This window comes from Myotis yumanensis, unplaced genomic scaffold, assembly GCF_028538775.1.
Source record: "Myotis yumanensis isolate MYYU_CA2020_CCGP unplaced genomic scaffold, mMyoYum1.0.hap1 SCAF_3, whole genome shotgun sequence".
Lineage (NCBI taxonomy): Eukaryota > Metazoa > Chordata > Mammalia > Chiroptera > Vespertilionidae > Myotis > Myotis yumanensis.
In genome coordinates this window covers 211495015-211510705 of record NW_027223754.1, presented here as the reverse complement: position 1 = coordinate 211510705, position 15691 = coordinate 211495015, and the positions used below count along the sequence as shown (strand labels likewise).

The 15691-nt window shown below is 43.3% G+C and overlaps 1 protein-coding gene and 1 pseudogene across 6 annotated transcripts in view; both read left to right on the top strand.

Moving 5' to 3' along the window:
- PACSIN2 (protein kinase C and casein kinase substrate in neurons 2) overlaps positions 1-15691 on the top strand; it is a 114648-nt gene that overhangs the window by 43776 nt on the left and 55181 nt on the right. For 3 of the 6 annotated variants that reach the window (XM_070411255.1, XM_070411249.1, XM_070411253.1), the window contains exon 2: positions 8030-8136. The exons of 1 other annotated variant lie outside the window; for it this stretch is intronic. The gene's annotated coding sequence lies outside the window, so the exon portion shown is untranslated. Of the gene's footprint in view, positions 1-5213; positions 5356-8029; positions 8137-15691 lie in introns of those variants that run through there. 2 more of the 6 variants (XM_070411250.1, XM_070411251.1) reach the window with 2 other exon arrangements.
- LOC139005804 (palmitoyltransferase ZDHHC4 pseudogene) lies at positions 10471-11711 on the top strand (annotated as a pseudogene).

Genomic DNA, 15691 nt, shown 5'->3' with positions numbered 1-15691 from the left:
GTGTTTGAAAATAAACTAAAACCCTTTTTAAAGAGGGTTTTTCTCTCTTTCCTCCTCTTTTTCTTTCTTCCTTTCTTTTCTCCTGTCTTCTTCCCCTCCTCTCCCTGTCTCCTCCCTCCCTTTACTCTCCCTTTTCTCTTTATTGAGATAATCATTTACATACAATTGAATGCACCCATTTAGGGGCATTGACAAGCGGACAGGCCTGAGTAGACCTGTCCCAATCAAGGTACAGACCATTTCCATCACTTGAGAAGTTCCTTGTGTCCCTGTGTGGTCAGTCCCCCACCTCACCCAGTTCCTGGCGCCAGGCAAACACGACTCTGTCACTATGGATGAGTGTTGCCTGGTTTAGAATTTCAAATAAACAGAGGTATGCAGTGTGTACTGTTGCTCATCATGGTGTTTCTGTGATTTACCCAGTGGCTTCGATCAGTGCTGAGTAGTTTCCATGTGTGGGAAGCCGTGTGCAGGCGGTTTTTGATGTCCTGTATAGAGAAATGTGGCAGAGAAATCGGGGCTCTGCAGGAGTGTATGCATGGTCTGTTTGTAGTTCTCGCTTCCCCCAGCATCTGAGGGCTGAGAGAGCACATAAACAACCTTTTCCTCAATGCCAGGAGTCCTGCTCCTGCTGGTCCTTGAATAGTTTGGCTTCTCAGAACAACTACATTCTGGTCACCCCATACCATCTTGGTCTTTGTCTTTCTGGCGATGGGCAGGTCAGGTGGAACATTCCAAATGGTGGGAGGCTTTGTGACCAGAGGAGCTCTGCCTGGGAGTTCACATGACTTGTGCCTTCCCTCCGATGGTAAACCACCTGGCTCTCTTTTCAGGGCTTGTGAAGATCAGGGGCATTTGGACCATTGAGCCCATCTAGCATGGGGTGCTGCCAGGTACCCCCACCTCTCACCCCAGCACCTGCCCCCGAGTTGCCTGCTTTTCCCTCGCCTTGGCCCAGCTCAGCTGTTAGCTTTAGCCCTGCAGGGAGGACTGAAGCCCACAGCTGCAATTTGCACTGTTTTATTTACATCCTGGTCAATTACGGTGTGCCCATACCCTCTGTAAGAATCACCCTGTTAGAGGCAGTGGTTACTCAGCTCGGGGGGAAAGGATGGGAGGAGAGAGCAGTGATAGCTAGAGTGTGGGTTTCTCTCTAGGTAGTGAAAATGTCCTAAGATTGGCTGGGGTGATGGTTGCACGTATCTGTGAATATACTAAAAACCATTGCGTTGTACACATTAAATGGCTGAGTTGTGTGGTATGTGAATTATATGTCAGTAAAGCAAGGACAGACCAGTAGAGGAATGGGGGAAAAATCACATCATAGAAATTTTATTTTTCCCCATATGACTTGACCTGTTGCCAGATAGACTAATGTTTCTCACAAGTGTAGTTCCATGGGAGGCATAAGAGTGTGGTAGAAAAAGGATGAGCTTTGAAAGCATCAGGTGGACCTAAGTTAGAATCCCATTCTGCTATGCTGGGTGACTGTGGGCAGGTTCTTAACTTCTCTGTGGTGGTTTCCCTTCTGTAAAACAGGGCTGATAGTACTTATTTTATGGAGTTTTTTTTAAAGAGTTCAGTAGCTTGGCCAGTGTGGCTAAGTGGTTGAGCATCGACCCATGAACCAGGAGGTCACAGTTTGATTTCAGGTCAGGGCATATGCTTGGGTTATGGGCTTGATCCCTGGTAGGGGGTGTGCAGGAGGCAGCCGATCGATGATCTCTTTCATCATTAATGTTTCTATCTCTTTCTCCCTCTCCCTTCCTCTCTCTGAAATCAATCTATAATAATAAAAGCATAATATGCTAATTAGACTGGATGTCCTTCCAGACGAAGCCGGTGGGGGGGCTGAGGCAGAGGCAGCCGAGACAGAGGCGGGGGCCGAGCCCCTTGCACAAATTTTGTGCATCGGGCCTCTAGTAAAAACATACTAAAAAAAAAAAAAAGAGCTCAGTAAAGGCAGCCATTTTTAGCGTGTGACAGTCGTGTAACAGAGGTATCAGAAAGCAAGAGGCTGCCTGGCCAGATGCTGTCCTGATGTTTGTGAGCTATGCCAGGGAAAGACTTCATTTGACCCCCCCACCCCCACCCCCGCTGCTGTGTGCCGTGGCCGAGGTAATGGATGGCACTGGTAGTCTTCAACTAACTTGCTGGACTCTTTCTGAAATGTTTTTGGCCTTAATCCACATGCTTTGAGTATGTCAGTGATAAGCTCTCAGAGAACCAACTGTGTCCCCTCCTTCGTGAAGCCTTCTCTGACCCTGCTTCCCACACGGGGTCACTGCTCCTTCACAGCGTTCCCTCAGCACCTGGCTCTAGCATTGATCAGCTCATGCCAGTTTTACTTATTTACTCCTGTGCCTGCCATGCACTGTGAGCAGCCCAGGGTAGGGACCCTGAGGCCCGAACACTGTGCTTGGCACTAATGTTTGTTGAATGAATGCCCAGCGGTTCCAAGTCTGGTGACAGAAACCAGATTGGAACTGGAAATACCAGTTTAGTCCCTGCACCCTAGAGGTTAGCAGATGGGTTTCCCTAGAGCAGTGTTTCTGTCCCAGCACCTGAGGGAGAGCTGCCCGAGCCTCTGCCACTGTGAGGTGTGGCTGCAGGTACTGGCCACTCTGGAAAGCTGGTCTCATCACTTCATAGCCCCACTGCTATCTGCAGTCTTAATTTAGTTCAAATAAAAATGTTACTAAGACCTGGTTGTGATCCTTCAGGGAAGCCAGGATGGAGAGACAGTGTGCTGTGGTGGTTAGCAGCCGGACTCTGGAGGCTGATTGCTTGGGTTCAAATCCTGGCTCCTCGCCATACTAGCTCTGGGGTACTGGGCAGGTAAAATCACCTCTCCGTACTTCCGTTATCTCGCCTGGAAAATGGAGGAGGTGGCAGTACTTACGCTCATGGGTCATGATTAACCCTAAATAAAGGCAGCATTGTATATATGTTTATTAAGCAGCCTGTGTTTGTTGGATTAAAAAAATGAGAATGAGGGTGTTAGACAAACAGAACGAATACATCTACCTTGCATGGTTGCTATGACCAAGAACCCTAAGTGAGACTCGGGCAAGAAGAGTCTTCTGCCTTGCTGGCTGATAAAAGGAGAGGTGGACAACCAGTTTGCTTTGCCAGAACTCACACGCTTGTTTTTCTTAGTGGAAGAAAATATCATTTTTTTTTTTGGTGCTGCTTAAATTTAGTTAAAGTACTGTGAAATATAACCACTAGATCATTCGTTTTAGAAAGACTGCCCATGTGCTGTGCTCAGGTACACTGAAGTAGTCTCTAGAAACATTGTTTGATCTGAAGCTCAGCCTTTTCCAGCCTTAGTGTCTGTCACAGGACAAAATGACTCTTAGGGCCATTAGACCCCCAGCTCCTGATCCTGTCTGTCCCACAGCAGACCCTCGGGAGATGTGCTGGCCTCTGCAGACCAGAGGGTGCTGCTGGAGTATGGCTGGCCGCCTACTCCTAGGTGCGCCCTCTGTAAGGGAGTCATTGATTTAGCTACAGTGGAATCTGCCTTGGGTCAAATTCTTCGTTGTTTTTTTGGGGAGAGAGAAGGTGAATTATATTCTCATATGTCAGGTAATCAAGCCTTGTATTGATATGGTCTTTGCTTTATTGGTGTTTTTCCATTAAAAATTTTCTAAACACAGATTATAGGAAGATTTTTTTTTTTAAATATATATTTTTTTTTATTGATTTTTTACAGAGAGGAAGGGAGAGGGATAGAGAGTTAGAAACATCGATGAGAGAGAAACATCGACCAGCTGCCTCCTGCACACCTCCTACTGGGGATGTGCCGGCAACCAAGGTACATGCCCTTGACCGGAATCGAACCTGGGACCCTTCAATCCGCAGGCCGATGCTCTATCCACCGAGCCAAACCGGTTTTGGCTATAGGAAGATTTTTAACTGTTCTGTTTAGTGTTATAAGGTCAGACTAGATGGCTGTTTTTTAAATTTTTGAATAAATTTGGGTAGCAAGTATATCCACTTAGCAAAATTTCCCCTTTCCTCTTGCAATATATTCTTTTGTCAATTACATATTTTCTCTTGGTCACAGACTTCTCCTTAGGCCCATGTTGCAAGGAGGGAATGGTCTGATCCTGTTCTGGCCGCCACCATCCCAGGGTGCCACGGGGTGGGGGTGAACATGTATCTTCTAGGAGCGCACTTTGGAGAAATTGAGCCCTTGGAATACTTGTTTCTTGTCTGTTTTTGCAGATGAGTTTCAATATTTGCTCTTTTGAGTAGTGTTTATATTTTTTATATTGTTGCATAATATATATCCATAAAAGTGCACATATTATAAATACCAATACATTTTTACAAACACAGCACACCTATAATAGCTGAAGAGATAGGACACTGCTCTAAAAGTGCCCCCTCTGACCTCTTCCTACCCTATGCTCTCCCACTTTGTCCGATCCTGGCTTCAAGCAGCATAGATTGTGCCTCCTCTTTACTTTTGCTAGAGGGAAGTAAGTATACAGTAGTCTTCTGGGCACATCCATTTGAAAATGAGGAGATATAGGATCTCTTCTTCCTCGCCTAACATTATATTATTATTATTTTATTTTCCCCCCTCTACTTTCAATTCTTTGTAAAACTCTAGGAGGTAAGGAGTTTTTGTGTTTGGCGTTTACTTCTAGGTGATCACGTTTGTGTATTTGAGGGCCCCGGTTCTTGGGAGTCAGTTGTGCGAGCTCCGGGGAGACGGGGTCGGTCCCCTGCCTTTCTGCAGCAGCAAGCCTGCATTTCCCACTAACAAGCTGCTTTGCTTTGGTGTGTGGAGTCAGAGAGGAGTAGGGACAATATAAGATTACCTCATGCAAGTAAGTCCCTGTCACGTTAACTCCTGTGCCGCCTGGCTCCTTAGATACAGAGCAAGTCTTTTTCTCCTCAGTAGAAGAATTCTGAGACTATCACATATGGTATAAGTTAACGTATACACTCCAACTTGATTTGGGGGGGGTAATAGGACTTTTGTTCTCAAACCTCGTGTCTCTCTGATTGTCCATGGAAGACCAATATTCCTATTTGGTCACTGTTTGAAAAGAAAGCTCTTTTGTGATGGTCCCAGAAGGCCCTGGGCTGCAGTCTGAGAAGCTGGTGCTGGAGGACGAATGCAGCAGTGCAGGGACTGGCCTTATCTCAGCTGCAAGGAGTCGGCAGCCAACAGGAAATGATGAAATGGGCTGGGATTCCGCCGGGAGCCGAGGTCAGACATACCAGCAGGGTTGCAAGGAGGCAGGTACCGAAGCTGAGCTGCAAAGTTAGGCAGTGGAAGCCAGCATTTGACAGAGAAACGTGAGTGTGCTATTTAAGGTGGACATTTCCTTTAAGGTAGACCTTTTTGAAAGTAAATTTTCTTTCATTATTTTTTTTCCTGAGTGATTGTTTTCACAGAAATCTTACCTTTTTAGCTCACCTAGTTTTACAGCTTCTAAAGAAATGTTTAGGATGTTAAATATTAACTACGCAGTGTGGAATGTTTTCTGCAGAATGCTTTGAGAAAACGTCAGTGTTTGATTTTCTCGGTGTATAGATTTTGGCCTAAACAAATGAAGGATTGTGCTTTATAATTTTTACTCTGGTTTTAGAACATATGTGCATGCTTCATTTCAATATAGGGGGGATAAATTCGAAACTTTGGCATGTTTTTTAGGCTAGCTTCCATGTTTCTAGCTGTGTTTTTTTCTTACTGGGTAGCTAAATGAGTTACTTGAGGTAACTGTTACCCCCCTACTTTCAGCATTATGGTCATTACATGCTGCCATTTTCTCTCTTAACAGCCTCATCTAATCTACAGCATGTAAGTGGAACTTGTGAGAGAAAACGGATAAATTAGCTTTTCCCGTTGTCTGAAATTGCTGTTTTATGCCAGTCTACTCCCGACTGGACTCCCAGCCAGAATTAGCGTGCGCTGCTGCAGTCCCCTCCGCCTTCCTCCTCAGCCAGCGCTTTCTCAGCAGGACCCTGTGCCCTCGTCCCATCCGACAGCTGTCACTAGACACTTTGCTCTTATTTTTATTAGATAGCAACATGCAAAAGTTCTATTGCTTCAGTAACTGAGCAGCTTTACATACATATCTGTTTCTTATCTTGGAAGTCTTATTCTAGAATTGAAAAATGATGGCTCCCTTCCCTTCCCCTGTATTTATGCAGTACTGTCATTGCAGTAGGGGGGGGGGGGGGGACGGGTCTCTAATCCTGATAACGTGAGTGACCCGTTGCTGAGTGAATGTGTTTATTGGATTACCTATTGCTGTGAACAGTGGAGAGGCAGTCTCCTCTTTCTGTTCTCCAGAAAGTGCCATGCGGTACAGTCTGTGCCCCACAGAGAAGCATATTTTCTTGTGATTTGCATATGTCTAACACTGTTAGAGCCGCATACTTTGTTTTCTAGAACTCCCCCAAATGTATACTATTTCCCTCAGACTTTAATCATGTCCATCAGTTTTGCCCTTGCTCTTGTAATTCTGAACATTTCCTTCAATCCTTTCTTACTTAATTCGATATCTTACTGAATTCTAGATGAACTTTAACTGCTGCATTTATGAAAATAATAAAGAAGTAGTAGAACTTCGAACCAAAGCATGCCTTGCAGGTCCGAGATTTAAGCCAGTAGTAAATATTAGCCTCCCCCCTTTCTTTTTATACATCGGTAGTGTTTTGTTTTCCCAGCCACATACTTCTATTATTTATTTGGTGGCATAATTAAAAAGGTGGGGACATGGTATTTAAAGTTGTGATGGCTCTTGGAGTCGATATATTCAGTCCTTTATTTATTTTTAAACAAAAGAATTAAGACCAAGAGTCAAAATGCCATGTTGACTTGTCCAAGGTCACACAGCTTGGTAGCTGAGATAGTCTAGAACCCAGGTCTCCTGACGCCTGAGTCATTGGCCTTTCCTTTATCTTCTTTATCCACATTATCTCAAGATTAATAGGACTAGGTTAAAAATGGCTCTTTTCTTCTGATGAGTCCATTTTTATTTGTTTCATTTTCAAATACTCAGCTTTTATTTAATAACTAGAAGCCCAATGCACGAAATTTGTGCAAGAGTAGGCCTTCCTTCCCCGGCTCCCGGCACTGGTTTCCCTCTGGCACCCGGGACACGGGCTTCCCTTGCAGCCCCGCTTCATCCAGAAGGTCGTCTGGTCTAATTAGTATATTACGCTTTTATTATTATAGATTTTCTTAAGTGGCATAGGTGTACTTGAATTACCTCAAGCCACAAAGAGCATTGAAATTTCTTCCTCTGAGAGAGATTATGAAATAGTGTTTTTCTTACTTCTCCCCTAGTAAAGTAGGTCTTAACTGGTATTGTTATAAATGAACCTTGCTATATGATTAACTGCTAGATGAGAAATCCAAACTTAATAAAATCACAACTAATAAAAGAAACAGACAAAGGAATTCGATTTTTCTTTGAAAGAGATTTCTCAGGATGTGAAAGGAAAAGCCTGAACTCTGGGAGCATTTCAGCCCCGGTTAGGGAATTCTGGCCACTCTAAGTCTACTCTGGCCACTCTAAGTCTACACCGACCCAGGTTTTCAGACTATAAAACAGTACATTATGATAAAAATAAAGGAGGAGATGATTTAAATTGATAAAAAACGGATCTACCCACCACTTTCCAGAATCAGTTAAAAATAGTCTCTCCTAAAAATCAAATTTGAATCTTTCTGAAAGTCAAGTATGGGAATTAGATGCAAATAGAGGCGTACTGAGAACAGTGGGTGACTGTTCTTAGACCTCAGTGTGGCTCCTTCTGTCTAGTCACCTTAAAATGCCTTGGGGGAGGTTCATGGAAAGCACTTATTCGTATTTTCTGAAGTGTATAGAGTATACATGCCTTGAAGAATTTCTGAAACAAATGTACTGTAGGAAAACAGGCATTTTCTTAAATATTTTAATTATACTTGAAGTTGTGGTCAATAACTTTATACCTATTCGAATGTATAAAACCTGAGACTGAAGGAGGAAACATGAGCACTGTTTTTACGCAATAGGTTGGAGCTGTGTCTTCCCTCCTGGTGTTCTGGTCGTCTGTGCTGTCATTATCCTCGGAGAAGCCGCTTGCATTTGGTGAACCAGAGGACCCATCCGGCTAAGGAAGGTGAGGAGCCCGCTTCAGGGATGGAGAAAGTTCACTGCTCCCCTAATCTAGTCACCTTTGTTCCCCAATCATTCTTATATACAGGGTGTTCCAAAAAATATACACACTTTAAATGATTATAAAGTCAGTGGTTATTAGCATACAGTTCTTTTTCAAAACTTAAAAGAAGCTACAGAAATGAATAATTTTTTTTGTCAATGCCTGTTTTCAAACTTATGACCGTTTTGGTCCAGCCATTGCTGATAACATGAAACAGCGGAATCGCAAACATCAAGAATCATTTCGTTCGGTATTTGTGTGCCCTCAGTTTGTTGATTGTTGCTGGGTTTGTACCTTAAACTTTATCTTTTATGTGTCCCCATTAAAAAAAATGTCTAGTGTCACTTTAGGATAAATTTTATTTGTTCAAAGCTTTAGTCTGGCTTCACCCATTATTTCAAATCAGTTAAACCTGAAAAGGAGTGAAACTTAAATGAATTAACAGCTGTTAAAGTGTGTATACCTTTTTTTGGGGGGGACACCCTATATTTTCAGTACATGTTAAGTATAGAATATTTTAACTGACTTCCTTTACTTAATATATAATTTGCCTTCTTAACATATATGCATAAATATGTATATATAAATATGTCATTAATATATAACTGTCCCAGTCAGTAAGTAGTATTTGATATTCCTCCTTGCCCCTCGCTTCTGCCCACATTAGTGTATACTCTGGTATGCCTGTGAAATTTAAAGATCTGCGGGGTGATGCGGTGCTGACTTGGCTGCAGGACGGGTTGCTGTTGGACCAGAGTTTGTGCTGGTGGTGTCATCGGGGTCTTCCTCACGTCCACTCTGCTCAGGCCTTCTCTCCAGGCCTGTAGGGTGCCGTTAGAACCTCCTCTAGGTTGAAGAAACGCCTCCCAGTATCCCAGGTAGATCCTAGGCCCTAGAGCGGGGTAAAGAGGTCTGAGTGAATTAGTGAGTGAGTTGCATGGTGTCTATCTGTAGAGATTGCTTTTGAAGGCACTACAGTCATGTGTCCCCAGGCTGGTCTAAATGCATTTGCATCTCACAGTTCTGCCTCGATACCAAATGACAGAGTAGCTGTCTATTTAACGTTTCCTTCAGCCCTGGGAATCTGGCCTAAATTTTTTTTCTCATTAGACTGTCATTTGTGAATTATAAGACATGAATCTTGATGTGGTCTCACAAAGCATATTGTTCTATTTCTGGATGACTTAAAGAATCTAACAGGACGTATTCTGAATTTGAAATGTTTGCCAGTGGCCATCACAATAGTACAGGATTTAAAATTTCTTTTTGTTAACGTGAAGACTAAATTTTATATTCAGTCTTGCTTCCCATTGGGATTTGTTCTGCAGCAGAGTCCTTGAGGGAGATCAGGGGAGAATGATTTTGCTGAAAAATGCTTACTTGACATGATGTTGTTGATGTAGTTGACAGGCTAAATGTTGCACTTCCCAGTTTGGAATTGTCTTTGATTCTCAAGTTTCTGACACATATTGCTACTGCTAGTTTAGCAAAATAAATGAAGCACAGGGCAATTTAGGAACAATGAATTGCTCTCGTTATGGTTCTTTTCCATAAAGAAAAGACACATAAAGAAAAAAATAGCACAGGGCACAGTGAACTAATGACGAAATACCTATTGACTTTGTTAATTTACCTCTGAGAATGTTATGTATGAGACCATGAGGCCATGCAGGCAAGCAGCAGGATCACTTTGGGAGGAGAAATCTTTGTGTATTTAATGTTGAACTGTAAGGCATTTCATTTATTCTTTGGTGCATCCAGTAAACTGCTGACGTTGAAGAGTTTGATTTGGGATGGTAGAAGCTGTCATCTTGATGAAAAATCATCGTGTGAGGTTTCTATGAGCTGTCATCATCCCACCACCTGACTGCTCTCACTGATGGACACGCAGGGACACGCAGGCACCTGAGCGAGCTCTGGGCTCGTTTCCATTAGGTCACAGCCTGGAGGGGCAGTCCGCCTGGATGCCGGCTGGCTGGATCCATTGTTCCTTTCTGCATGGGTGCATTCATTCTTTTCATTTAATTTCTAAGCTAAGTGAGTACCATTTGGCATAGGTGTATAATGAGCTACCTCAAGCACGAAGGGCTTTGGAGAGAGATTTTTCTTAAAAATAAAGAGTTCAAGGGTATGCCGTGGAGGCACCAGCATGGCGCAGCTGGTCGCTCCTGGAGCCAGACTCAGCCTCCTGGAGCAGTGAGGACTGCTGCAGCTTTGGGTGTCACCTGTGTGCCAGGCGCATGCCACTGCACAGGAGACATTGTTTGAATTCTCCATAACTGTTGGGAGGGGGAATGCCAGGGCTGTTGCTGAAAATTATCTAAACAAGAGAAAATCCCCAGGATGGATCTGGTTCTCTTGTTCTGCTGGGCTTTGGTGCTGATGGGTGGTGTTATGCTCTACATCTGCTCGAAAACCCATTACCTGAAAGGCCCAATCAGGGAAGACACAGATATTTCCCTATATAATTCCAGAATGCCTTCGGAGAGCCATGCTAAGATTGCTTCATTTCCTCTTTCATACCCGAAACCACACCTTCATTATCCTGCACCTCATCTTGCAAGGAATGGTTTATACTGAATACACGGAAAATATTTGGCTACTGTCAAGAGCTGGACTTCTCTTTGTATTACCTTCTTCTACCCTATCTGCTGCTGATTGTAAACCTGTTTTTTTTCACCCTAAGTTGTGTAACCGACCCTGGTACCATAACAAAAGCAAACAAATGATTGTTTCTTCATGGTTATGAATTCCATGAAGTGATGTTCCCAGAGAACACGAGGTGCTCTGCTTGTGATCTGAGGAGACCAGCGCAATCCAGGCCCTGCAGTGTGCGGCCCAGTGTGTGCACCGTTCTTCCCATCGCTGTGCATCGGGGCCTGGAATGCCAGGTCCTTCCTCATCTGCCTCTTGACGGTGAATGCCTCAGCTGCCACCACGCTCGTTGTGTGCACTGTGTTTCTAGTCTAGTTGGTGGTGGTGTCAGACTTGTACCTGGAGACTTAATCTTGATGATGTTGGATACTTCCAAGTTACCGACACCATCTTTGTCAGTACCTTTCCTGACCTTCCCAAGGATTGTCTTCATTCTGGGTTTTGTTGTTGTACCGAGCTTCCTCCTGGGTGGTTTCCTGTGCTTTGCTCTATACCTGGCCATCACCAACCAGACCGTGAATGAGTGGTACAGAGGTGACCGGGCCTGGTGCTAGCATTGCTCCCATGTGGCCCGGCCCCCATCAGCAGAGCCCCAGGTCTACCAGAACATTCGCTCCTCTGGGCTTTGGGGCAACCTTGGAGAGATCTTTCTACCTGCTGCTGCACATTATGAGAGAAAGAAGAAATGAGAATGGGAAGTCTTACTACCTCTTAAATACAATATACATTTATTTATACAGATGGATACTTACTTTCTAAAAAAAGAAAAAGAAAAAAAAGGAGTTCTGTTTCGTCAGTCTGTGTCAGGCACTGTGCTCGGCCCTGAGATCCATGATTGTCGAGTTCTAGCCTCGGAGAAGCTCACAGTCCAGTGGGGTAGATCGGGGGGGGGGGGGGGGGGGCGCGGGCGGGGGGTGATGAGTCATCTAGAGTTATAGGGACCTCATTCTGCCGTGAAGAATGGGGGAGGCTAGGAAAACATCACAGTTTGGCAGTGTGTTTTGGAGACAAGGTTTTCAGTCACACGAGAGATGGAAGAAACAGTATATGCAGAGGCAAGGAGGTCAGGAAGAATATGGCATATTTGAGCCTGTTGGCTCTCTGAGCAGCACCATGGCGGTCTGCAAGAACCAGTGCCTTATTCTCTTGGTTCCTGGGTCGATGATCAACCGCTTGAGCCACACCGGCAGGGCAGTGTCTTACTCTCAGCACCAATCTCCCCACCCTCCCCATCCTCTAATCCCTACTATTTGCTGGCCATTCTTGGCTCTGAGAAAGAAAATGTTTTTGAGCCCAAGTTATGTCTGTGAAGACTCTGGGGTCTTGAAAAGAAGTCTCAAGAGAGCATTGCTTAAGGTGCTTCATTTCCTAACCCCCTTTTGATTTGTTTCCAAAATAAAAGATTATCCTCCCCCCCCCCCCCCCCCCAAGGAGAACAAGTGCCTTACAGAAGGCAGCAAAAGGGGAGCCAAAAAGGAAGTAGTCCATTCATTTTCCAAGGAAGATTGGTGTGACATGACATGAAAACAACTTCTGTGTTCAGTATAAGAAATGTTGGAAAAACACTGGTCACAGAACTCAAGGAGCCAAAATCACATCTGATGATCTCAAGGATTGTGTTTTTTAAAAAATATGTTTTATTGATTTTAGAGAGAGGAAAGGAGAGGGACAGGATAGAGAGATAGAAACATCCATCAGCTGCCTTCTGTATGCTCCCTACTGGGGATGGAGCCCGCAGCCTGGGCATGGGCCCCGACAGGAATCGAACCAGTGACCTCTTGGTTCATGGGTCCATGCTTAGTCACTGAGCTACACTTTGCAGGCTCAAGAGTCATGTTGTGTGTGTGTGTTTTTAAATATATGTTTATTGATTTCAGAGAGGAAGGGAGAGAGCAAAAGATAGGAATATCAATGATGAGAGAGAATCATTGATTGGCTGCCTCCTAAATGCCCCAACTGGGGATTGAGTTGCAACCCAGCCATATGCTTCCACCCGGAATTGAACTGTGACCTCCTGGTTCAATGCTCAATCACTGAGCCACCCCAGCTGGAGAAGAGTCGTGTTTTTGAAGTGAGCCTAACTGATCTGCAGAACTATGAAGTTGGATTTAGAAAAGTCAAGACAATTACTGAGGCTGTTCAGGGCAACCACTACCTAATTTTCATCGCATGGATGTTACTTGTGACAGAATGTGCTCCATGGTCAAAAAATGGCAAACCAAGCTCATTGATGTCAAGACTACTGGTGGTTAGTTCCTTCATCTACTCTGTGTTGGTTATATTGAAAAAAGCAATGATCAGATTTGGAAGACTTCTTTGCTCAGCATCAGCAGGTCCACCAAACCCAGAAGAAGATGATGGACATCATGAGCCGAGAGGTGCAAATGATTTGAAACCAGTGGTCAATAAATGGATTCCAGCTGGCATTGGGAAAGACATGGAAAAGCTTTGCCAAACTATTTATCTGGTCCATGATGTCTTTGTTAGAAAAGTCAAAATGCTGAAGAAACCCATTCCCTGCAAGCTTCAGATCTTGCCTCAGGCTCTCTTCCCTGGCTTCCTTCAGGTCAGTATCTCCTCCTTGTACTCCACTGCGCTTGTAATCACAGTCATCCTTGCGTCTGGGAGAGTGTAGGTGGTATCCTCATCATTTGTCTCTCACTCTGTGGCAGGCATAGTGGTTAAGCTTTGGGGACAGAGAGATTTAATTTCAAAAGTAGTTATTTATTTGCCAGAGGGCTTTGGGCAAGATATTCCACCTGTCTGAGTCTCAGTTTCTTTATCTGTCAAGTGAGGATTACAATGGTATTTCCCTCATGGTAAATGAGACCCACTGCACAGAGCCCCCAGCACTGTAGCTCTGAAATCCCAGCAGTCCATCAAGCTTGTGAAAACCCTATCAGCTACAAATAATGATGTTTTCTTTCTTTTCTAATTCTTACATCTTTTACTATTTTCTTTATTGCATCGGCTAATACCTCTAGTACAATATAAATAGGAATGGTATTACATAGATGCAGCCTTTTCTTGTTCTGGTGCCTTCTAGTTGCTATAGTTTTTCTGGTGAGTTAAAAAAATTCTTTTAGATTATTTTTATTTATTTTTTATTACAGTTGACATACAATATTATATTAGATTCAGGCGTACAACATAGTGGTTAGATATTTATGTAACTTAAGAAGTGTTTTTTGCCTTCTTTTGTTTTGAATCCTGTTGTTACTCCTCACCCCCTTCGTTGCATTTCTTTTTTCTTAAGTTAGAAATTAAATTCTGTCTAGTCCTTTAGTAGCTATCCTAGATATTTTAACGCATTTAACAAAATTTAAAGTAATGTCTTTACTTTTCCCTTGACTAATGAAAGGATTTAAATCCTTTTAACTCCACACTTCCTTCCACCTTGTCCAGTATTTCTTTCCTGAATTGTTTAATTCTGAAAATTAGATGTTGTGTTTCATGCAGTCAATGCTGTTTAGATTTATCCATATATTTACCAGTATATTCACTTACCATCTTTCTTGTGCTTCAAGCTTTTCACCTCAGATTATTTCATTTTGCCTAAAGTATATTCTTTAAAATTTCCTTTTCTGTGAAGATTTTTTGGTGTGGTATATATTTTATCTGTCTTAAAATGCCTAATTCTTTGTTCTTAAAAACTAGTTTTGCTGGGAATGGAATTCTTAGTTGGCAGTCATTGTTACTCAGCATATAATATACATGATTCCATTGTCTTCTGACTTGCACTTTTGCTCTTAGTTCAGGTGCCATTCTTTGTGACCTTTCTGCTGACTGCTTTTATGATTTGTTCCATAACTTTGAGGTTTTACAGTTTCGCTTTAATTGTGGTATGGATCTCTCTCTCTTAAAATCTTGCTTGAGTTCATTGGGCTTCCTTGATTTGTGGTTTAGTCTGAAAAATTATCTTTAGATATTGCTTCTTCCCCATTCTTGATGTTATCTTTTTTTGGAACTTCATTAGATATAAGTTATATTTCACTTTTTCTCCACGTCTATTAATTTTTCTTTTATCTTTTCTTCCTTTGTTATTTCAGAAAGAAACCTGATTTATCTACTTTTATTCTGTGGTCGCTTCTTTAAATTTGTGTTTTTAGTGTCTCTATCTCTCTTTATTTTATGCCAACTCAGTGATGTAAATATATTTTGTTCAGCTTTTTTAATTTTGCAGCAGGAGAGTCATTAAGATACCTGCTTTTCCTTGCTGCTGAAAACAGAAGTCTGTTCTGTCACACTGTGTGTTTACTCCAGAGCCTAGCACATTCCTTGACTCATTAATTCCAGACATGTTTATTGTACGCCTGTTATACATCAATGCTAAGGATACAAGTTGAACAAGGACTTGGTTTTTCAGGAGCTTGCATTCTGGTGAGTGGAAAGAGACAATATGTAAGTTGGCCTGTGGGGTAAGTGTTAGGGCAGAGTGTCAGAGGAATGGGGATGGATTAGGGGAGGCTTTCTTCAGAAGAAGGTGATGTGTAAGCAGATGTCTGGTGATGTAAGGCAGGCAGCACAGCCTGCAGATGTTGGAGGAAGGGTGTTCCTGGCACAGGGGTAGCCAATGCAAAGTTGGGGCTAAGCCTGGTGCATTTGGTGACCCACAGGAAGGTCACGGTGGCTGGAGGAGTCAGGAGCCAGGATTGGAAGGAGCTGAGACTGAAGTTGGAAGCTGGGGCCAGATAGCATGGGGTCTTGTAGGTCAGAGAGGGAAGGGTAGGAAAGTATGATGGAGAGCTCTTGGCAAGTTTTGAGTTTGGTGGCTTGAACCAGGTAGCTGAACAGAGGTAGTGTGAGGTGGCCACATTCTGGCCCTGTTTCAAGGTGGAGCTGATGGCATGTCGGGTGTGAG